This window comes from Lampetra fluviatilis, chromosome 29, assembly GCF_964198595.1.
Source record: "Lampetra fluviatilis chromosome 29, kcLamFluv1.1, whole genome shotgun sequence".
Taxonomy (NCBI): domain Eukaryota; kingdom Metazoa; phylum Chordata; class Hyperoartia; order Petromyzontiformes; family Petromyzontidae; genus Lampetra; species Lampetra fluviatilis.
In genome coordinates, this window is record NC_136303.1 from 10,572,855 (window position 1) to 10,595,704 (window position 22,850).

The window sequence follows — 22,850 nt, forward strand, 5'->3', positions numbered from 1 at the left end:
GTACCCCAGTCACGGAGTGAAGTACACCCCTGGAAAAAATAGTGTCCCAGAAATACAATATTTAATTGCCTCGGCCATTTTTTATTATTTGGCACCCCGGGGTACCGCCATAAGGATCATATATGGCATTGCCTTTGAAACTGATTGGCCTTCACCAGAGACATACTTCTTCATGGCCTAGTCTCACCACTGTAAAACCAGAGAGTGCTAAAAGGTGAACAGTACAAGAGCAATGAACGTATCGGAGCATTTATAGCACGGGGTGAGCAACTATATCATGATCATGGGACTTGATGTACTGTTCGCCAATCAGTTTCAAATACAATGAAAACATTATCGGAGCATGTATGTTTATCACAAGTACGTGTGATTTATGCAGACTTGATTTCTTGGAAAAGGTTTCTATTGGGTGTTTGAACACCTCCTTGTTTCATTGCCAGAAAGGGTAGAACCTATTTTTATTTTTCGTGGCATTATCACAGTGCCGTTAATAGTAGGATACAGGACCTCATTAAGAACGAATAAGTTGTGTCATCCCAAATTTAACTTGAAAAACCGACACTCTATAACCCCAGATTTAGAGTGCAATCGGAAGGGTGTGTTGATTTTAAAAAACATGAGTACCACTAAATGGGAACGTCTATAGTGGTTGTCCGATGGATGGACTCGCCCCCCGCCACAGGAATATCGAAGTTCCACCACTGGCTCAGAGTTGTATACGGGAGATGGACACTGCCGCGATGCTCAATCGACCAAGAATTCACCGACCTATTCATCCCGAAAGGTCTACAGCACAACAACAACAAGTGACCTATAGAGAGAGTAGGAAAAGTCTCCTTCCAAATGCACTCACCCTGCTGTGATCCCCTGAACAAGATGTATTTTAAAGCTCTTGGGGAAGGAACATGACTGCCCGGCACAGGCCACAAACCTGAGGAGCATCCAGCCATAGTGCACGGAAATCGGAGGCAGCAACTGCTCGTGTGCTCTCGTGGAAATAAACGCTACGGTGCCCATGTCCTGTCCTCGTGGATAATTTATTTAAGTCCACGGAGTTCTGTGGAGCTTGATGTGTGTGTGTGTCATTCGTCAGGGGGGTCCTGTGTCCTCTCTCCTGGTAAATGTTTTCATTATGGATTTTACGAGAAGTCTGCAAACCCTCGCCGCTGAGCTGCAGAGCGAGTTGTTTGATGCCTTTTTGCTAGCGGACATTTGTACGAGGCATCATTGGCCCGCTTTCTTTTATGCTTAAAACCTACAACTTATCTCGCCGGACGTGGTCATTGTGCGCTACATCGTAGCGGTTAATAGATCACATTTTAAATGTATACACGTCATCATCCTCCTCATCATTACCGATGAAGGCCTCCCCAAGCGGTCGTCATAGTCACCATGATATAATGATCTACGGACAACCTGCAAAACGAGCTGATCTCATCGCTCTATCTCAACGGTGGACGACATCCCCCTCTGATGACTTGATATTATTCTCACCGACTGGCAACATCGTCTCTTCCAGCAACGTCTCCTGCCCGAGACTACTTTTCTCCGCAGTCGTTATTGACGTTCTTTAACCCGTGGCCGTGTTCGACCCCCGCGTCCTCTTTCCCGTCTCTCAGTTCGACCCCCCCCCCCAATTATGCCAAAAGGACGCAATTTTCAACGTAGGAACGAATTGCAAACAAATGTGCAGAGTGCGCGAGCAAAATTTGCCAGGCACCGCAGTTTGAGGCAACTGCATTGAGAAATGTCTTTAATAAATTATGATATTTACAGATTTAAACCCAATAAAACTGCTGTGAACACAGCCAATACATATCACGTGATTAACCAAGAGGGATCCGTTTGAAATCCGTGAAGAAATTTTTAAGGAAAACCTTAACGTATTAGTTATATAGAGACATAATGGGGTTTTAAATGCATTTATTTCTTCCAAATATCTGCAGGAAATTTTCACACTTATGTGTGCACGAAACTAAGTTCCCCCATATAACTCAAATATACTTTAAGTGCAAGAGCCGTTCGCGTGAAACTATGAAGGCCGGCACAGAACACGAGGGGATGGTTGGCCAGCACTACACACCTCCGATTAGCACAGTTGGCTATGTACAGTGTGAAAGAAGTTCAATATATATATATACATACGTATGCCTGATAGCCATTGTCTCCCTCGTGGCAATGTTTATGCACCACACCAGGTACATAATTGAGGCTAAGTCAACCTAGCAGAGGCCCAGGACCGGTTAAGATAATCGACATTGGTGTTGGCCGTGAGCGGGAATTCGAACTCGGCTCGCCGGGTTCCTAATGCAGTGCGCTAACCTTTACGCCACCGCGCCCAACACACGCACACACATGTAGATCTAATACCAGTTTTAATTAGGGGCATTATACGGTACTCACGGAAACCCAAAAATGCAACCCACACAAAAAACAAAGATGTGTATCCATGTGTAGTGGGTTCAATTGAGGTGCATACGCGATCTTGGAGGCAACACGTTTATTAGCTAACTCTTTCCTTCGGGATAACGACTAAGGGTGGTGACCACCACGGGTAACTATATACACTGGGCGGGTCTATTTACATGCTGGATGGGATAACTACTAACTCGGACCAGGACAGCCAACACGCTGCCTGGTCCTTCTGCATGAAGACTGGAGACGGAAGACCCACGAAGACGGAGGATTTCTTCCCAGAGATGAACGACCCCGATCCCCACCGGGACTCAGCTTTTATCCACTCCGGCGTGGCCAGGCCCCGCCCTTGGCCACGCCCTCTTTCCAGATCCTTCTCGACGGTTCTGGCCTCACATCACGTGTTCCTCTCACCTCCTCCCTGGTCCTCGTTACCACCTCATCCGGTCACATGCCCCCCTCGGGTTCATCCAGACTGTCGTGACCTCACCCGACCTCTTCCCTGGTATGCTCACTCAGGTGCCAGGCAGAGGCTCCACACATACAGTACCACTCACCCAGCACTGTCGCTACACTGTCGTGATATTTTCTATGACACTACACATGTGTAGTGACATCGCTGGATGTCAACATGCTGGGTACAGTGCCGGCCCTAGAGGGGCACGGCGTGCGGTGTAGCGACATCGCGGATACCACAGTGGTGTGGGTGTAGTACTGGCACTAGAGGGGCCCAGTGAGTGCTGAATGATAGCGCGAGATGGCACCACGCTTTGCGTGCAGTACCAACCCTACAGGACAGGGTGTGTGGGTGCCAGCCGAAGGATGAGGTTACTCGAGGCCATGGCACTCTGGTTGACTCAGTAGGACACGTGGCCGGTTAAGTCTACAAAGGTGCCCCAAGAGGGGGCTAGGGATGGTCACGTGATTGGTACACAGATCCTTCCTGAGGATTCTGGAAGGTGGACGTGGCCAAGGGCCGGCCAACCCACAGAGAATATAAGCCGGGTCCCGAGAGGGACCAGGGTGGTTGTTCATCCTGGAATAAACCTTCGTCTACGTTCTCCGTTCAACGAGTCTCCAACTCGTGGACCCGGGCCAAAGTTGTTGGTCCCGGTCCATAGTAGCAGTTACGTTGTAACTAGTGTAGTTAGCCTGGTGGTCACCACCATAGATTATTCTGTTAAGGGGAAAGTTACCCCGTGTGTTGGAACTGAATAAATGTGTTGCCTCCAAGTCTACGTCTGCGACTCAGTTGAACCCACTACACATGCATAGACGCACACAGAGAAGCATACAAGGGCCTCCAATTAGCCTCAATGAATGCTGTTGGCAAGCATTTGTTGAGGCCAGCATGCTGCCCGAGGTGGTGATGTGGTCAGCACAACACCCGACCTTTGTCTCCTCAGTGGTGATGTATACATATGCATGGATTAGTTAACATAGGGTATGGTTCAGTATTAGTTTAGGAACAACATATTTGCCACTCGTGTTGTTCATGGCTGTGACTCGAACTCAGGCCATTGAGATAATCGCGCAGTGTACTAAGTGCTACATATATATGTATGTTTACCTTTTTTCGCACTGTACAAAGCGGTGGGAAGTTCAACAAACTAAACACAAAAAGCAGTTCTCTATAAAACACGTTCCTTCGGAGTGGGCAGGTAGGAACTTGGTTGGACAGCGAGGCGTTCAGGGGGGCAGTTGGATGAGTGGGCATGTTTACCCTTCCCCCCACCCTCCCCGACATCGTCAACCAATCGCGGCATAGCTCGGTGTTCGGTGGGGAGGTGCATGGGTGGGCGGAATTCCGGATATGCACGACAGACAGACAGACAAATAATCCCTGGTGGGCAGTGTGGAACCTGTTGTTCCTACCTGTATAACACTCTAGGTAACTAAAACTCACACACACATACACTCACTCTCAGACTCACACACACACTCACTCTCACACTCTCAGACTCACACACACACTCTCACACACACTCTCACACACTCTCACACTCTTAGACTCACACACACTCACTCTCACACTCTCACACACACACTCAATCTCACAGTCACAGACTCACACACACTCACTCTCACACTCTCAGACACACACACTCACTCGCAGACTTACACACACACTCACAGTCTCAGACTCACACACACTCACACACACACACTCACCCTCACACTCTCAGACTCACACACACATACACTCACTCTCACACACTCAGACTCACACACACGCACTCACTCTCACACTCTCAGACTCACACACACACACTGTCAGACTCACACACACGCACTCACTCTCAGACTCACACACACACACTCACTCTCACACTCTCAGACTAACACACATACACTCACTCTCAGACTCGCACACACTCACTCTCAGACTCGCACACAACAACAACAACCGCCATTCGCCAATAAGTGGCGGTGACATCACCACGACGCTTGTGCCAGGCCATGTGCACCTTGAGGCCACGTGAAGTGTCGAACGCCCGCTGGCAGGAGGTCAGGGGGCAGACCCAGGTGCCACGGGTCGACTGACTGAGATGACCGAGATGACTGGCTGATGCACCACCTGTGCCCCCTACTGTGCCAACTTGCTGTGCTTTAGCAACCCGGTGCTCCGCTCGTTGTTGTGAGCGTCGCTCCTCCGCCCTCCGTTGTTGCTGGAGGGCGACTGCCTCCAACTGCCCAGTAGCATCCTTCACGAGCCTCCTCCACAGAGGCCGATCTTGACACCGCTGGTACCAGTCATCGGCAAGTCCACTCAGCTCCACGTCCTCCTGTACCACATCACTCCATCTCTTCTTTAGCCCGTGCCGCGCCAAATTAGCCCCCTCGATCCGGCCGAACAAAAGCTGTTTCGGCATGCAGTGGCTGGGCATGAGGGCTACATGACCCAGCAAACGCAGCCTTGCCTGCCGGAGGAACTCACTGATGGGACTTTGCCCAGATCTTTCAAGGATTTTTTGAGCTCCTCACACAATCCAGCCTGGTTAATCCCAGGATGGATCGTAGGCAGGCCAGCCTAAATGTTTCCAACTGGCGAAATTCACACACATATACACTCACACTCACCCTCACACACACATACCCTCATCTCACACTCTCAGACTCACACACACACTCACTCTCAGACTCACACACACTCATTCTCACACTCTCAGACTCACACACACATACACTCACCCTCACACTCTCAGGCTCACACTCACTCTCACACACACATACACTCAATCTCACACTTTCAGACTCACACACACACTCACTCTCACACCCTCAGACTCACACACACATATACTCACTCTCACACTCTCAGACTCACACAAACACATTCACTCTCACACTCTCAGACTCACACACACACTCACTCTCACACTCTCAGACTAACACACACACATTCACTCTCACACTCTCAGACTCACACACACACTCACTCTCACACTCTCAGACTCACACACACTTTTAGACTCACACACACACACTCTCAGACTCACACACACACCCTCACACTCTCAGACTCTCACACACTCAGACTCACACACACTCACTCTCATACTCTCAGACTCACACACACACACTGTCAGACTCACACACACGCACTCACTCTCAGACTCACGCACACACACTCACTCTCACACTCTCAGACTCACACACACACCCTCACACTCTCAGACTCTCACACACTCAGACTCACACACACTCACTCTCACACTCTCAGACTAACACACTCACTCTCACACTCTCAGACTCACACACACTCACTCTCACACTCTCAGACTCACACACACTCACTCTCACACTCTCAGACTCGCACACAACAACAACAACCGCCATTCGCCACTAAGTGGCGGTGACATCACCACGACGCTTGTGCCAGGCCATGTGCACCTTGAGGCCCCGTGAAGTGTCGACCGCCCGCTGGCAGGAGATCACGGGGCAGACCCAGGTGCCACGGGTCGACTGACTGAGATGACCGAGATGACTGGCTGATGCACCACCTGTGCCCCCTACTGTGCCAACTTGCTGTGCTTTAGCAACCCGGTGCTCCGCTCGTTGTTGTGAGCGTCGCTCCTCCGCCCTCCGTTGTTGCTGGAGGGCGACTGCCTCCAACTGCCCAGTAGCATCCTTCACGAGCCTCCTCCACAGAGGCCGATCTTGACACCGCTGGTACCAGTCATCGGCAAGTCCACTCAGCTCCACGTCCTCCTGTACCACATCACTCCATCTCTTCTTTAGCCCGTGCCGCGCCAAATTAGCCCCCTCGATCCGGCCGAACAAAAGCTGTTTCGGCATGCGGTGGCTGGGCATGAGGGCTACATGACCCAGCAAACGCAGCCTTGCCTGCCGGAGGAACTCACTGATGGGACTTTGCCCAGATCTTTCAAGGATTTGTGAGCTCCTCACTCAATCCAGCCTGGTTAATCCCAGGATGGATCGTAGGCAGGCCAGCCTAAATGTTTCCAACTGGCGAAATTCACACACATATACACTCACACTCACCCTCACACACACATACCCTCATCTCACACTCTCAGACTCACACACACACTCACTCTCAGACTCACACACACTCATTCTCACACTCTCAGACTCACACACACATACACTCACCCTCACACTCTCAGGCTCACACTCACTCTCACACACACATACACTCAATCTCACACTTTCAGACTCACACACACACTCACTCTCACACCCTCAGACTCACACACACATATACTCACTCTCACACTCTCAGACTCACACAAACACATTCACTCTCACACTCTCAGACTCACACACACACTCACTCTCACACTCTCAGACTAACACACACACATTCACTCTCACACTCTCAGACTCACACACACACTCACTCTCACACTCTCAGACTCACACACACTTTTAGACTCACACACACACACTCTCAGACTCACACACACACCCTCACACTCTCAGACTCTCACACACTCAGACTCACACACACTCACTCTCACACTCTCAGACTCACACACACACACTGTCAGACTCACACACACGCACTCACTCTCAGACTCACGCACACACACTCACTCTCACACTCTCAGACTCACACACACACCCTCACACTCTCAGACTCTCACACACTCAGACTCACACACACTCACTCTCACACTCTCAGACTAACACACTCACTCTCACACTCTCAGACTCACACACACTCACTCTCACACTCTCAGACTCGCACACAACAACAACAACCGCCATTCGCCACTAAGTGGCGGTGACGTCACCACGACGCTTGTGCCAGGCCATGTGCACCTTGAGGCCACGTGAAGTGTCGAACGCCCGCTGGCAGGAGGTCAGGGGGCAGACCCAGGTGCCACGGGTCGACTGACTGAGATGACCGAGATGACTGGCTGATGCACCACCTGTGCCCCCTACTGTGCCAACTTGCTGTGCTTTAGCAACCCGGTGCTCCGCTCGTTGTTGTGAGCGTCGCTCCTCCGCCCTCCGTTGTTGCTGGAGGGCGACTGCCTCCAACTGCCCAGTAGCATCCTTCACGAGCCTCCTCCACAGAGGCCGATCTTGACACCGCTGGTACCAGTCATCGGCAAGTCCACTCAGCTCCACGTCCTCCTGTACCACATCACTCCATCTCTTCTTTAGCCCGTGCCGCGCCAAATTAGCCCCCTCGATCCGGCCGAACAAAAGCTGTTTCGGCATGCGGTGGCTGGGCATGAGGGCTACATGACCCAGCAAACGCAGCCTTGCCTGCCGGAGGAACTCACTGATGGGACTTTGCCCAGATCTTTCAAGGATTTGTGAGCTCCTCACACAATCCAGCCTGGTTAATCCCAGGATGGATCGTAGGCAGGCCAGCCTAAATGTTTCCAACTGGCGAAATTCACACACATATACACTTACACTCACCCTCACACACACATACCCTCATCTCACACTCTCAGACTCACACACACACTCACTCTCAGACTCACACACACTCATTCTCACACTCTCAGACTCACACACACATACACTCACCCTCACACTCTCAGGCTCACACTCACTCTCACACACACATACACTCAATCTCACACTTTCAGACTCACACACACACTCACTCTCACACCATCAGACTCACACACACATATACTCACTCTCACACTCTCAGACTCACACAAACACATTCACTCTCACACTCTCAGACTCACACACACACTCACTCTCACACTCTCAGACTAACACACACACATTCACTCTCACACTCTCAGACTCACACACACACTCACTCTCACACTCTCAGACTCACACACACTTTTAGACTCACACACACACACACACTCTCAGACTCACACACACACCCTCACACTCTCAGACTCTCACACACTCAGACTCACACACACTCACTCTCACACTCTCAGACTCACACACACACACTGTCAGACTCACACACACGCACTCACTCTCAGACTCACGCACACACTCACTCTCACACTCTCAGACTCACACACACACCCTCACACTCTCAGACTCTCACACACTCAGACTCACACACACTCACTCTCACACTCTCAAACTAACACACTCACTCTCACACTCTCAGACTCACACACACTCACTCTCACACTCTCAGACTCGCACACAACAACAACAACCGCCATTCGCCACTAAGTGGCGGTGACGTCACCACGACGCTTGTGCCAGGCCATGTGCACCTTGAGGCCACGTGAAGTGTCGACCGCCCGCTGGCAGGAGATCACGGGGCAGACCCAGGTGCCACGGGTCGACTGACTGAGATGACTGAGATGACTGGCTAATGCACCACCTGTGCCCCCTACTGTGCCAACTTGCTGTGCTTTGAGCGTCGCTCCTTCGCCCTCCGTTGTTGCTGGAGGGCGACTGCCTCCAACTGCCCAGTAGCGTCCTTCACGAGCCTCCTCCACAGAGGCCGATCTTGACACCGCTGGTACCAGTCATCGGCAAGTCCACTCAGCTCCACGTCCTCCTGTACCACATCACTCCATCTCTTCTTTAGCCCGTGCCGCGCCCATTTAGCCCCCTCGATCCGGCCGAACAAAAGCTGTTTCGGCATGCGGTGGCTGGGCATGAGGGCTACATGACCCAGCCAATGCAGCCTTGCCTGCCGGAGGAGCTCACCGATGGGACTTTGCCCAGATCTTTCAAGGATTTGTGAGCTCCTCACACATTCCAGCCTGGTTAAACCCAGGATGGATCGTAGGCAGGCTAGCCTAAATGTTTCCAACTGGCGAAGATTCACACACACATACACTCACACTCACTCTCACACACACATACCCTCATCTCACACTCTCAGACTCACACACACACTCACTCTCAGACTCACACACACTCATTCTCACACTCTCAGACTCACACACACATACACTCACCCTCACACTCTCAGGCTCACACTCACTCTCACACACACATACACTCAATCTCACACTTTCAGACTCACACACACACTCACTCTCACACCCTCAGACTCACACACACATATACTCACTCTCACACTCTCAGACTCACACAAACACATTCACTCTCACACTCTCAGACTCACACACACACTCACTCTCACACTCTCAGACTAACACACACACATTCACTCTCACACTCTCAGACTCACACACACTCACTCTCACACTCTCAGACTCACACACACGCAGACTCACCCTCACACTCTCAGACTCACACACACTCTCACACTCTCAGACTCACACACACACTCTCAGACTCACACACACACTCAGCGCGCGTTCAGGGGGGGGAGCAGTTGGATGAGTGGGCATGTTTACCCTTCCCCCCCACCCTCCCCGACATCGTCAACCAATCCCGGCATTGCTCGGTGTTTGGTGGGGAGGGGATGGTATGAGTGGGCGTGTTTCCATACCACCTCTACCAATGGCGGCCCCGCTCGGCGTTTGGGGGGAGAAGTTGGATGATTGGGCGTGTTTACCTTCCCCCCCACCCTCCCCGACATCCTCAACCCCCTTAACTATAGGCCCCTCCACCTTGCTTAGGCACCTCCCCTTACCCCCCTCCCTCAGGCCCCTCCGCTGACCCCCCCTCCCTTAGGGCCCACCCCTGACCACCCCCCCCCCCCATATCCTTAGGCCCCTCCCCTGACCCGCCTCCCTTAGGCACCTCCCCTCTCCGTACCCTGCAGTAGCTCTCCACCAATCAAAGAGCTGTTTATATTATATATGTATTTATGCACGACAGACAGACAGACAAAAAATCCCTGGTGGGCAGTGTGGAACATTGTTTCCTACCTGTAAAAGTATTTCATTACATATCCCATTAGCCACACAGCCTTCAGGGAGTGCATAATTTCAGGAGCACTGGTGGAACCATGAGTATTGTCTCCTTATGTAATATATTCTTTGTATTCATATTATTTGATTTATTTCGGTAAAGTCACGTAGATATAAAATAATAATTTAAAATAATAAAAAATGTAATGTAGACTGTAGCCTGGTTCTTAACCTGAGTGAGCATACTGGAAGTCTATAATGTAGAATTATTCTTGGTTCTTTCAGTAATAGTAGTCACTTCAATGACGTTAATAATTTTTTTAAACTTATACATATAAGTTTTAAATGTATCCTCACACTCTGCATGCACAGTGACACTCGCCATTCACCAATGAATGGCGGTAGCATTCGCATGCCATTTCTTTTGAAGCCACTTAAGAGTGGTGATCGCTCGTTGACAGGAGGCCATAGGACGGGTGTCATAGATTAACATATAACGGTGACTGTTCAACTGCATGCATGCATATACAAACGCACAGACAAGAAGCCACACACACACGCGAAAGGTACACAATCAATGTCTGCCATTCAGATGCGACCAAATGCCTAGGGGAAAAAATTCGATGTGAGTGCATCAGAGGTCAGCTGATCAATACCAGATCAAGTTAAAGTTGGTGATGATGGCCATGATTTTGAAGCAGTTTTGTTCCTGCATTGGAGAACTGTCCTGTGCCCAAAACATTGCAATTTGAATTCCTCGTGTTGCCTGCCCTAAAAACTGGCCCTTCAATTGACACTTAAAAGGCACACAGTTAGGATTTGCTTTTGTGCCTTCCACTTTATTGATTTAAACTAATAAAGATAATCATACAAACAATCAGGTGAGAGCTCACTGAGACTGACTATATCTAAAGCGAAGACGTATATATAGGTTTAAAATAACAATAATATGCAGTGGCAAATGCCTGTTACCGAGTGTACATGGGAGCATATTTGGTGGATAACACAACAATGGAGACATCAAGCGTCTGACACTGTTTCTTGCCCGCTCACACCACTGCTGGCAGAAAGGCCTTCAATCGAGGGAGCTCTGGAGAGCCACTCCAGGTACTTGGCCTACTCTTTTGCCTACTTTACCCCACTATACTCTACCTGCCCGATCGACGAGATGTTAACTACCTCGCCTGGTATACAGGAGGTCGTGGATTCGATCCCACGCCCTCCGGTATGTTTGGAGTTTGTGTATTCTCACCGTGGCCATGTGGATTTCCCTCCGGGTTATTGCCTCCACATTTAGAAACATGTGTTTCGAGTATTTGGGCTGATATAAATGTCCACATGGTAAGCCACTTCCGTTGGGCTATCATTTGTGGCCAGGTCGCTTCTGAAAAGTAGCTATATCGCTCACTGAGAGCCTTACCTGGTGTAATGCAAATTATTTACTTGTTTAGACTGAAATGTCCCCATCTATACCATGCTGGGGTATAGAACCGGTGACCTCAGGATTGCAAGTTCAGTGTGCTAACCATTACACCACAGTGGCAGCATGCCCCTGTTCTAATCAGACATGTTGAAACCTTAAAACCCTAATATAAAGCTTAACTGCAGTCTCATTTCATACTTGATTATACAACTGAAAATGTAATTGATTTTCCAGGAAAACCTCACTGAGTCTCAAGACTCGTTTTCAGCTGCATGCTGGGTTCGGATGTTTGGCCAATTCAATTGAACTGAGTGCTTTGCTTCCCCTTTGTCGTCAGAGCACAAATTGTTGTTAGTAATTGTTGTGGCGATGTTTATGTTCCTGCATCTGTTTTTCTCTTTCTCCGTTTTTCCATCTCTGTCTCTTTGTCTGTTCCCATCTGTTATCTCCCTCTGCCTCTATCCCTCCTTGCACTGTGTTATCTACATGTGTTATCCATCTCCATACTTTCCATTTCCTACGTGCTCCCTTTACTCTCTTTTCTCTCTCACACACACACGTCAGGCTATATCACTCTACCACTACATAATCAGTTACACCTTGTTGTTTAAGCGACAATGTGCGTCTGCATCCTGGATATGCCAACGAGTATCTGGCAGATTTCCAAGATATGGATTGCAACAAAATTGAAGTTGAATCGCTTTCCCAGGGGGATCGCCCCTTTCGTGTAGCGATGCTCTGAAATGATTGTAAAGGAGGATCGCCAGCTGTGATTAAGCCATGAATACACAGGACTTGCAATCCAGAGATTGTGGTTCAATCTCTCAGCATGGCAGTTGAAACAACGATCAAGATTCTTCAACCCTCCCGGCTCTGTCCACCCAGCAATACATATAAATTCACCACAGTTCGGACACTATGGGAAGGTTGTGTGTAGTGGAGTAGAGTGCGAGTATTCCCACATCTTCCAAGATAATTGGCCAGTGTGGAAGAGTAGGCAAAATACATTCTCTCTTTAGTTATTTTCAAACATCTTTCTCACTTAGTCTTTCCTTGGTTTATGTTAAACAATTTCCGCCTTTCCATGCAAAGCGCCCTGAGAGCGATTGTTTAAGGGTACTTTATAAATCTAAATTATTATTAATTATTGAATACCCTTTAAGGAGTGGGGGGGGGGGGGGGCTCTCTAGCGCTCCCTCTTGTGGACGCCCTTCGGCCAAGAGAAATGAGCAGGACGCATATGTGTGTCTGACTTAACTTGCCTTTAACATCCACTGTTAAGCACATGATGTAGTTCGGCAATGGCCTGCAATACTGTAATGAAAACGCATTTGTGAAACTAACGGTGATAAGAACATTGAAAACCAAATAATGCAGATGGCCATCCCTCTGTCCTGCTGATATTCCAGTTGCTAACATTTATATTTTTTTCACCATGTATTGTCCTCCCATTTGCATCAGATGATGGGCATGAATGGTCGGTGGATAAAAGGTCCACACATCTGATGTATTTTAGGCAGCCATGTCCTGAGAAGTATGTGAATTGTGATTGCTGACATCGAAGACAGTCTGGCTATGGGAGATGAATTATATATACAAAGCCTTAGATTGACAGTGCCTCAGGTCAAGTGTAAGTGAAACACCCACAACAATACCTCACTTAAATAATTCATGTTGTTCCTGGCACGGCAACCACAAAACCTTTTAGAACTGACCCGTGCCATGAAGAGCGATTTATTGCCTTAATATTCGATGGACTTGTGGCTAAAAAAATAAATCAAGATCAATAGGTCATTACCACCAATGCCACTTCTGACACCTCGCCTCGCCATTGCTTCCTTCTGCCAGTGATACGGAACCCCCAATGACTTCTGCTAAAATATTCAAGCCATCTGGTTTGAGCTCTTCCTCTTGGTCACTGATCTCCATCTCAAAGCCCATCTCTATTGTCAGCAAGCGTCAAGATTTTAAGGGAAAATGTGATCCTAACATAATTTAGGGTGAGGCCGCATAATGGCAGTTTCGCAATTAGATACCAAATTGTATAATTTGGCTGTGAAAATTGTTCTCAAACTTACTGGTGAGGTGAAATAGAAAAACTGTGTGGGTTAAACACTTGTTCATGTGACAATTAAAATTGTCTGGATGTGGCAGGTAGTGGAGGGTCTTACAACACAAATTTGGCCAGATCATTTAGAACTGACCCGTGATCTGGCCCAAACAACTGTTTCAGGCAAGTGTGTGTAGTCTGTGGTGGGATGCAATGCTCCACTTGTGTTATTTTTCTACCAGTGGAGTGGCAACGCGTCTTTTCAAATCATGTCATTAATTATGTATTACTACAAAAAAAGACTAATAATGGGATTACTGGCATCTGCCTTTGCTAATTTTATTACAGCAATGTGTTAACACATTACACCCCTTACATTAAATAAACCACAGGAGAGGCGTGCCTATTCTATCTGCGTCACCTCGTGTAATCAAGATTGACTCTACAATCAGCTTAGCTGATGTAATGCAATCAACTGCTTGTTGTTAAATAAAATTACGGACAAAATAATCTCATATAAGATGACCTTATGAGAAAGTCAAGGACTCTAAAAGGGTGAGTGAGAGATTCATTGCGCCTTTGCTGTGAATTTGGCAACGGCAGCTTATAACGTGAGCAGATTGTGCATAGGTCTGCTGCACCGACACTGACAATTACCACACTTAATACTACGCTTAAATAAGCATACCAGCAAGTGTGTTCCGCATAATGTAATTAAATGTTCCAAATTGAGCCGTCTGTAAGAAGTGGACAAAATGTAGCATGTCATTTATGTCTTTATTGTTTAATTTGTAACCATCACCAACATTCAAATGTCAGAGTGTCCCCGTGCTTGCCCAAGCATTTGGCAGGGCACATCTCTGGGTAAACTCTGAGCCGTTTTTGAAAATGTAAGAACCCCGTGAATAGGAATTCCTGACTCAAATGATCGAGCGTTGGCGTGACGATGGATTGAGTTGGCTCCCAACCAGGGTGTGAAACCTCGATTTTGGAACTCCGTGTAGCACAAACCGAGGATGCAAGAGGTAGACGCAAAAAGATAAATGTGTAGCCCTGCATCTGCTTGCTCACTCCACTGCTGGCAAAAGGACCTCCACCGGACGGAGCTTCACGAGAGCGCGCCCTCCCACCCTCCCACCCTCTTACTCTTCTACGCCAGCCAAACATCTTTGAAGGAGGTGAGAGTACCCACACTTTACCCCACCACAGGCGACCTCCAGATTGACTAACTGCGGTATACCCATCGATACTGTTTCTTGGGCAAAGGCAGGGGGATTCAAGCAACGTGCCGGTTGTTTCAACTGGATTGAATCGGTAACCTCTGAAATGATGGTCCACTGAAGTAACCATTGCACCATGACAGCATTCCCTGGATAGAATAAATGAGTATACATTCAGAAACATTTTCACTTCAGGTTGTTTTGTTTTATGGAATTGGCCAGAGGACCTCACTTCCTTGAGTAGCTTGTCAGCTTGGGGTTATTTATTAGTCAAATGTTAATCACAATTGCTGCACATTGAGCATGTGGCTAAGTGTTCAAAGGGGTGGTGGCGCGGGACTGTAAACGTATTTCTCGAGGTCCTGGTTGCATCTTGCCTGCTGCGGGCGCAGACAATCAGCAGATACGCGGCGGTGAATGACTAACGGCTGCACACTCACGACGGAGTAAGGGGAAATCAAAATCTCATCAGAAACTGTTGACAGCTTTATTAAGACCCTGATTTCGCATTCAAGGGTACAGTCAAGGTCAGTGCTAACAAACTGCTCCGAATAGCACGATCCCCCTGTTTGGCATAACAGACTGAAGTGCAGTGTAACGATCCACCCCAGCTGAACCCCCCCAAACAGAATGGCACACACTTTGACCCACCTTCAAACATCGTCATCATCATTTAACTGCACAATCGTGTCTTTAAAACGAGAGATAATGTATCCAAGACTGCCACGTTAAGAGAACCATTTAATTACATTTATAGATTTATGCAAACCTTTTAAAGCTTTATTAAACACGATTGCAAATCCTGCTTGAGAGCTTACTTGCGTGGTCTCTTTAATAGCTACTTTGGTATTCGTTAAGAGAACAACGCTAAGCACTTGACGATGTTAAGGAATTATATGTTCAATTGATGCATGTTTAATGTCTGTACCATCGATGACTGAATATAGTGTACATCATTCATAAACTATATGTTACGCAAATATGAAAAATATATAAAACGTATGCATTTCAAGTGCAGCCGGCTGTGAAATACTGGGTAGTGCTTGACCAATCACCACGACAGGGTGCATACAATCTGTACCACTTTGTGGACTGTCAAGGGGGGATGTTCAATGGAGGAACTAATCCCTGCCAGGGCAATGTGGTATTTCTACAAGTTACTTCAGACCTCTATCAGAGATGATCACCGCCCAAACTAATATTGGCATGGGGACAGTTTGACTTATTTTATATTGATGTAGATAATACTGATCACAAAGTAGATTTTGTTAAAAAAAATGGTTTTAATGCATCTACTCTGGTGTCGTAGCTCGCAGCTCACTGAACTCATGATCCAGATGTACTGTCCATGCTAGTAAAATAATCAAACACCAATACAGTCATGTCACCAGTTACTAATTACATACTACTGGGACAAAAACATTTGTTTGGAATAAAGTGTGAATGTGTCCCTGCGTTCGCATATTCACACTACCTGGTATGCTGTGTAAACATCGCCACTCAGGAGACAAAGGCGGTCGGGCGTGGTGTTGACCACCCATCCCCTCGTGTGCCGTGCCGGCCTTCATAGGTGCTCGCTAACAGCACTTGCCCCAACAGTCTATTAAGGCTATACGGGGTATCTTTAGTTTTGCACATACGTGTGGTGTGTACAGAATTATGTGTGAAAGCTCTGTGTGTGGGGGGGGGGGGAATCAGTAGTTAATCCACTATGCTACAATCCTGTTAACTCGAGTTCAGTTTGTGGTAATGCGCATCTGTGCAACGTAGTGTCTGGATCTGTCTTGGGTCTCCCTTGAAGTAACCCTGGTGCAGTTTTGCGAGCATCGGCAATGAAAGAGACACAGGTGGCCACGTGCAGTTCCGCCACAAAGCATCCTCATGTGCCCTGCCAGCCTTAGTAGGCGCTTTCCAATATCGCTTGCGTCTGCCGGTCTATTAGGCTAATCAGGGCATATTTGTCTTTGTACGTGCGCGCGCGTGTGTGTGCGTGCGTGTTTTTCAAACTCTAGACACATTACGCGTGAAGAAAGAAATGGCGATTCAAGTGTAGTTTTATTGCAAGGTGGTCGCAATAAATCGGTTTGATTGTGCTGGGTACGTTGGATTATTCTGTTGGTTTGTTGAGAGCATTACACCTGCCCTGGGGTGCGAGGGAAATTGGTTTTCAGTAAAAGGTTGAAATTCAAACTATTGTCCGGTTATTGGTGCCTCGTGGCTACAAGTTAATTGGCACCATTAATAATTATTACATTTCCTATCCTGTTTTAGGAGGGTTATTATGGCACCAGTCGTTAGGTTAATTGAAGGGTTTATTTGTACATTGTTTACTAAAGCATTACAAGGGTCAAGAAGGAAAAGTCACTGCTCCCTTAGCGATTGGGTCATGCTCTGCTGCATTCAAAACCAACCCCCAAGAAGTGAGTGCATTTATAACGCGTAGATTTTTGCGATTGCGCTGTCGCTCCCAGCACGCTGACTGAAAGAGCGGACATCGTGGTGAACAGCACGTGGCGCAATCTTAACAGCGCATCAGAGAGCTACGTACGTGTATTTCGTCTGTGTAAATACTGTTCTTGTATTAGTCTACTATCAATTGTAACATATAAAATACAACTGTATAATCATCAGCCATTATTTATCCACTCTTCATCTTGGGCTGATTTCATCACTCCATCTCCAATATGGTTATATTCTTGGTCTTGCTCTCTACTTTGAATATGCACACACATGTGATGTACGTACAATATGTGTGCATATTTTAGGGGGAGCAGTTGTGCAGTGGTTAGCGCACTGCACTATGAATTATGGTGATCTCAGCTCAATTCCTGGTGATCATAAGTGACTTTTAAACTGGTCCAGGATCTCCCCTTCATCAACACACACTGAGCAGAGGGAATCCGAGGGGAAATTATAGAGCGCCCTTATATATCGTATTTTGCCTCCTCTCCCACCCTAACCATACATCTTGGAAGAGGTCGCCGTACCCACACTTTACCACACCATACGTGACCTGCCAATCAACTATCCCTAGTGTTAGTCATTTATATTGATGGCGAGGGGAAATAGACAACTTTCACCGTTGTTTCAACTGCCTTGCCAGAAGATCACATTCAACCGGCGACCCCTCTGGATTGCAAGTCCAGTGTGAGCACCGTTAAAGCACGGCGGTAGCCTTCAATATCACGTTTAAAGGTAAAGTTCAGCATTGCTTTGGCCATGGAGAGAACACGCACAGTTAGGGCCGAACGATTAATCGATTTTAAATCGAAATCGCAATTTGAAACAATGCGATTAGCAAATCGCAAAGGCTGCGTTTTTTTGCGATTTGAAAAGTCCTATGACTTTCTTATTGGAATTGTTTCATTTTTCATTATTCTAACTTTTTTTATTTAACTTAACAATTAATAAATACATGTTGGAAGCAATTAATACATTTTAAATTCTCATCCTTGCATTTGAATACAGTTCATATTTTGATAGTATCATGTGGCAATGCTCCATCACATGTTTTAAATCTTTTACACAGTGAATGTTGAACTGAAGCTTGGCTTAAACATTTTTAATCACAAAATCGCAATATCTGTCAGAAAAATCGCAATTAGATATTTTTCCCAAAATCGTTCAGCCCTCCGCACAGTCCACCCCTAGCAACACGTCGGGGACAACGCCTGGCGATCATTTGTTATTACGGGCCGACCGCAGTATTGATGCACCACGCCCACTCATTTCAGGACTACCTGGGGCGCAAATAAATTGCCCCGTGTTTGGTGAGGAATCTGCCTATTGAAATCTGCAGGGTAAACTAAATCAACCAACCAGAGCCCGAATCAATGCAGATGGATGAATGGGGGAGCGAATGAATTGGCGCCCCACATGTGGATGGAATGATGGATGTCAAGCAGATAAAGTTGGCGGTCTTGTGCATGGATTCATTGGGAGATGAATAAACGGCAGGACAGAGGTATTAACAGATGATTGAAAACGTGGACCGTGGGATAATTAACGCAATAGAGAGAGGCTGAAGGGATTTTACCTGAAGTACAGTTTTCCCATAAATAAATGTCAACACATTCAATGTCTTCCTCACCATACGAGCAGCAAGGTGGCATACAGTTAAAATATGTAATCCTTTATTTACCCAGTAAATGCACAATTGGGTCTCAAAACCCTTTTACCGTCATCCAATGCCAGATATTTGATTAACTCCGTAAAGTAAATTTGCACGTGTGAAGAGATTGAAATACACATTGAAACCCGCACGTGTGAGACATCTCCAAAAAAAAAACTGTGCAAATAAGTCAGTATCCTATACTCTTAGTTCTTTCGATAAAGTCACGTAGGTAAAAAATGAAATTAAAATTAATAAAAATAAAACAATAAAATCACGACGTTTCGGAGGCAACACAAGTCTCCGTTTTCAGGTGGAACCGTCAAAATAAATAATTGATTTATTTTCATTTATTATTCTTTTATTTTATTATTTTTTACCTACGTGACTTTACCGAAATAACTAAGAGTATGAATACTTGCAGTCACGAAAGCTTCAAATCTAGAAAAAAGTCAGTATCCTACTTGCTGTACTGCCTTAAACGGGCCGTAAAAACAATTTTCAGAAAACAGACATCACACGCACTGATCCACACATTGTGAGGGGCACGGTCATGCGTTAACCTCAACTCGTCATCGACACGAGTATGCCCCCGTTGGGGAAGTCCGCAGCGGTCGTCCTCCGGAGAGAATGAGCGTGGCCAGCTTAACGTGTGATTCCCACGGCTGGCTCGAAGACGCCAATTGGAAATTTTCATCGCGCGGCACTACGAGTCTATTTGAGCGTGGAGGCGAGAAAAAAAGCAATGGAATTGCGATTCCATTCTGCGTTGCCACTTACTGCCTTTTAGGACCGTGTTTGTAGCACATCCACCGAGGCATGCAGAAAGTGGCATTCTTTTAGCGCGCGCACGCTATTTTTCGGGATTGCTGCTTCGGCTGCCTACAGGCACCTAAGTCATGTTCAACATGAGGGTAACAATTTAAATCACGTGCAGAGCCCTGTTATTTACCTTACAGGCACAGCGCATTTGCTCATCACATGATCAATCCTGGATTTACATTTTTATTGCTAAAGGAATAAAATTTCCGAAATGCCATGCCATTTGAGAGAAAACAATAAAAAAAAATCACACGAAGGAGTATAAATTAGACATTTCCAATAACATCCAAAGGGTGATTTTTCGAAACTCATTTCTGAGCATCACAAACTGGTTCTCAAATTAACTCGTGTTCCCTCCCTGGGGTTTTATGCAAAATATTCACATCGTAAGCATCTCCTTTTGGCCATAACAAGGCACACTGATAGACACTTGTGTACCACTGTTTACTTCGGAATGCATGAATGCACAATAACTTATTAACTGCTCATCATCTTTTTTTATTATTATTAATCAGTCCACCTCGTTGTAATCATATTTATTATGGACAAACTGCTATTTGTTTCCAATAAAAAGGATTAGTTGCATATGCGATTAGATGAAGTACAATTTGAAGAAGATAGTTTCGTATGTTCAAATAAATATAGGAACATTACATACAAATAAGTATTAAATGAATCAGCTCCATTCCATATCTCCTTATTAAAAATATTTTTAGTCAATCATCCCATTTGTTTAGTCTATGTCTTGTATAGCAAACAAACTTTGGACTGGTTTCACCCTATATATGTTCATCAGCAGTCAGGCACACGACCCGAATTCCGGCACTGTTGGTTCTTGGTAAGCACCCTTTCTCGACACCAGCGGTTCTTAACCTAGGGTGCACGCTGCACCCCCTGGGTGGGCGAGAATCCCTTTGTGTGGGTGCGAGACATGGCAGATCTTTTTAAGATGGTAAATCGTCGAACACACAAATTAAGTACAACTACTGTGTTTTATCAAACCTATGTATCTATTAAATTATAACAAACACAAAATACGATTGAGAATCAATGGGGTGCAAGGCTGCAGTAAAGGTTAAGAAACCCTGTCTACACCATGGGCCTTCTGTGCAAGAACACAGTCAGTGGGATTGTTTTCATGTAGGTGGTGTCTCCTCTCTTATTTGTACTCCTCAAATTATGTGTTATGCCCAACTTATTTGTATTGTCTGTATTCTTTTAAATGTCATACATATGCATGATTTGTTCCATAGATTGTACATATTTGTTATGAATATATAACACGCGCAGTTCGAAGGGTATATCAAAAATGAAAAACAAATTATTTAAATTGATGAATCCATGAATAAAGTCATATCTACCGATATTGTTCTGATTCTATTGGAATGGCTAGGAATTGTCCACAGGTTTCTGGAAGAAATAGACAGAATATACAAACTATTATACCACCACTCCACTCCCTAAATATATGTGTACACATACATATGAACATCAACAAAAAAGAACCAATCCAGCATGGGAAGACTTTCATCTCGTGGATTGACCAAGGGCACACATATTCAAGTACAATGGTAATGCGAGCGTAAATGGGGTTGTTGCTGGGCTCGGGTCCAATCACACGGCCGGGGGTATTGGTGGGCGGAGCCTGGTCTGCGGTGCGTGTGGGAGGGGCCACCGTTCACCTCGGCTCCAATGGGGGGCGAGGTGAATGGGGGCGGAGCCAGCGGGAGAGAGAGAGATAGTATGGGAAGGCCGGATCTGAGGATCCGGAAGAGGAGGAGTCAGGGACACGTGGGGGGAATGTATATAAGTGGGAGCCCAGAAGAGATCGGGGCAGTTGGGGAATCTAAGAGGCTGAGCCACGTTGGGTGGTGAGAGGGATCCGCGCCATCGGCCACGTGGCCGAAGGACCTCTGCACGCCGCCGTCCAGCGGTGTGCAGAGTGCGGGAATAGGGGAGTTAACGGGGGAGTGTGCGGGCAAGAGAGAGAGAGAGAGGGAGAGAGCGTACGTGGGGCGCACACGAGACAGCACTGGTCTGAGGAAGAGGCCAGTGGGGGTGCGGAGAAGAACCTAAATAAAAGATGAACGGAGACCAGCATCGCCTGACAGAGTCGTTTATTACATTGGAGTCAGAAGTGGAACGAGATGTCTAAAAATCTCAAGAAGAAGAATATACCTGCACCATCTTCAGAAGCCGAAGATGATCTTCCTCCGGCGGTAGCGGTCCAGACCATGGAAGGCGTGGGCGAAGTGGCGGCGAACGACACGCCAGGAGTACAAGATGTTTTCGGGGCGGCCGGGCCGTCTGCGTTGACGGGGGTCGAGGACAGCTGGCGACACGTGGTAGTCCAGCTTGATTCGCTGCGGGCCGTTCTGCTGCATTTAGTCACCCTGGTGGCGCCACCGACGATGCCGGATCGGCCAAGCGGCGAGCCTGCAAGCAGGGAGCCTTCGAGTGGGGCCGAGCCGTCCGCCATTGGGGCCTGTGCGACGCTTCCCGCCCTTTCCAACACGCGGCAGGACGCCGCCATCTTGGGTGTGGTCGCGGATGAATGGCGGGA

At 47.2% G+C, this 22,850-nt stretch overlaps 1 long non-coding RNA gene across 1 annotated transcript in view; it reads left to right on the top strand.

Moving 5' to 3' along the window:
* The first annotated feature begins 15,273 nt into the window (after positions 1-15,273).
* The window catches only part of LOC144943072 (uncharacterized), a 62,073-nt gene continuing 54,496 nt past the window's right edge, over positions 15,274-22,850 (top strand). Inside the window, exon 1 of the long non-coding RNA XR_013639446.1 lies at positions 15,274-15,312. This is a non-coding gene — a long non-coding RNA (uncharacterized LOC144943072). The remainder of the gene's footprint in view (positions 15,313-22,850) is intronic.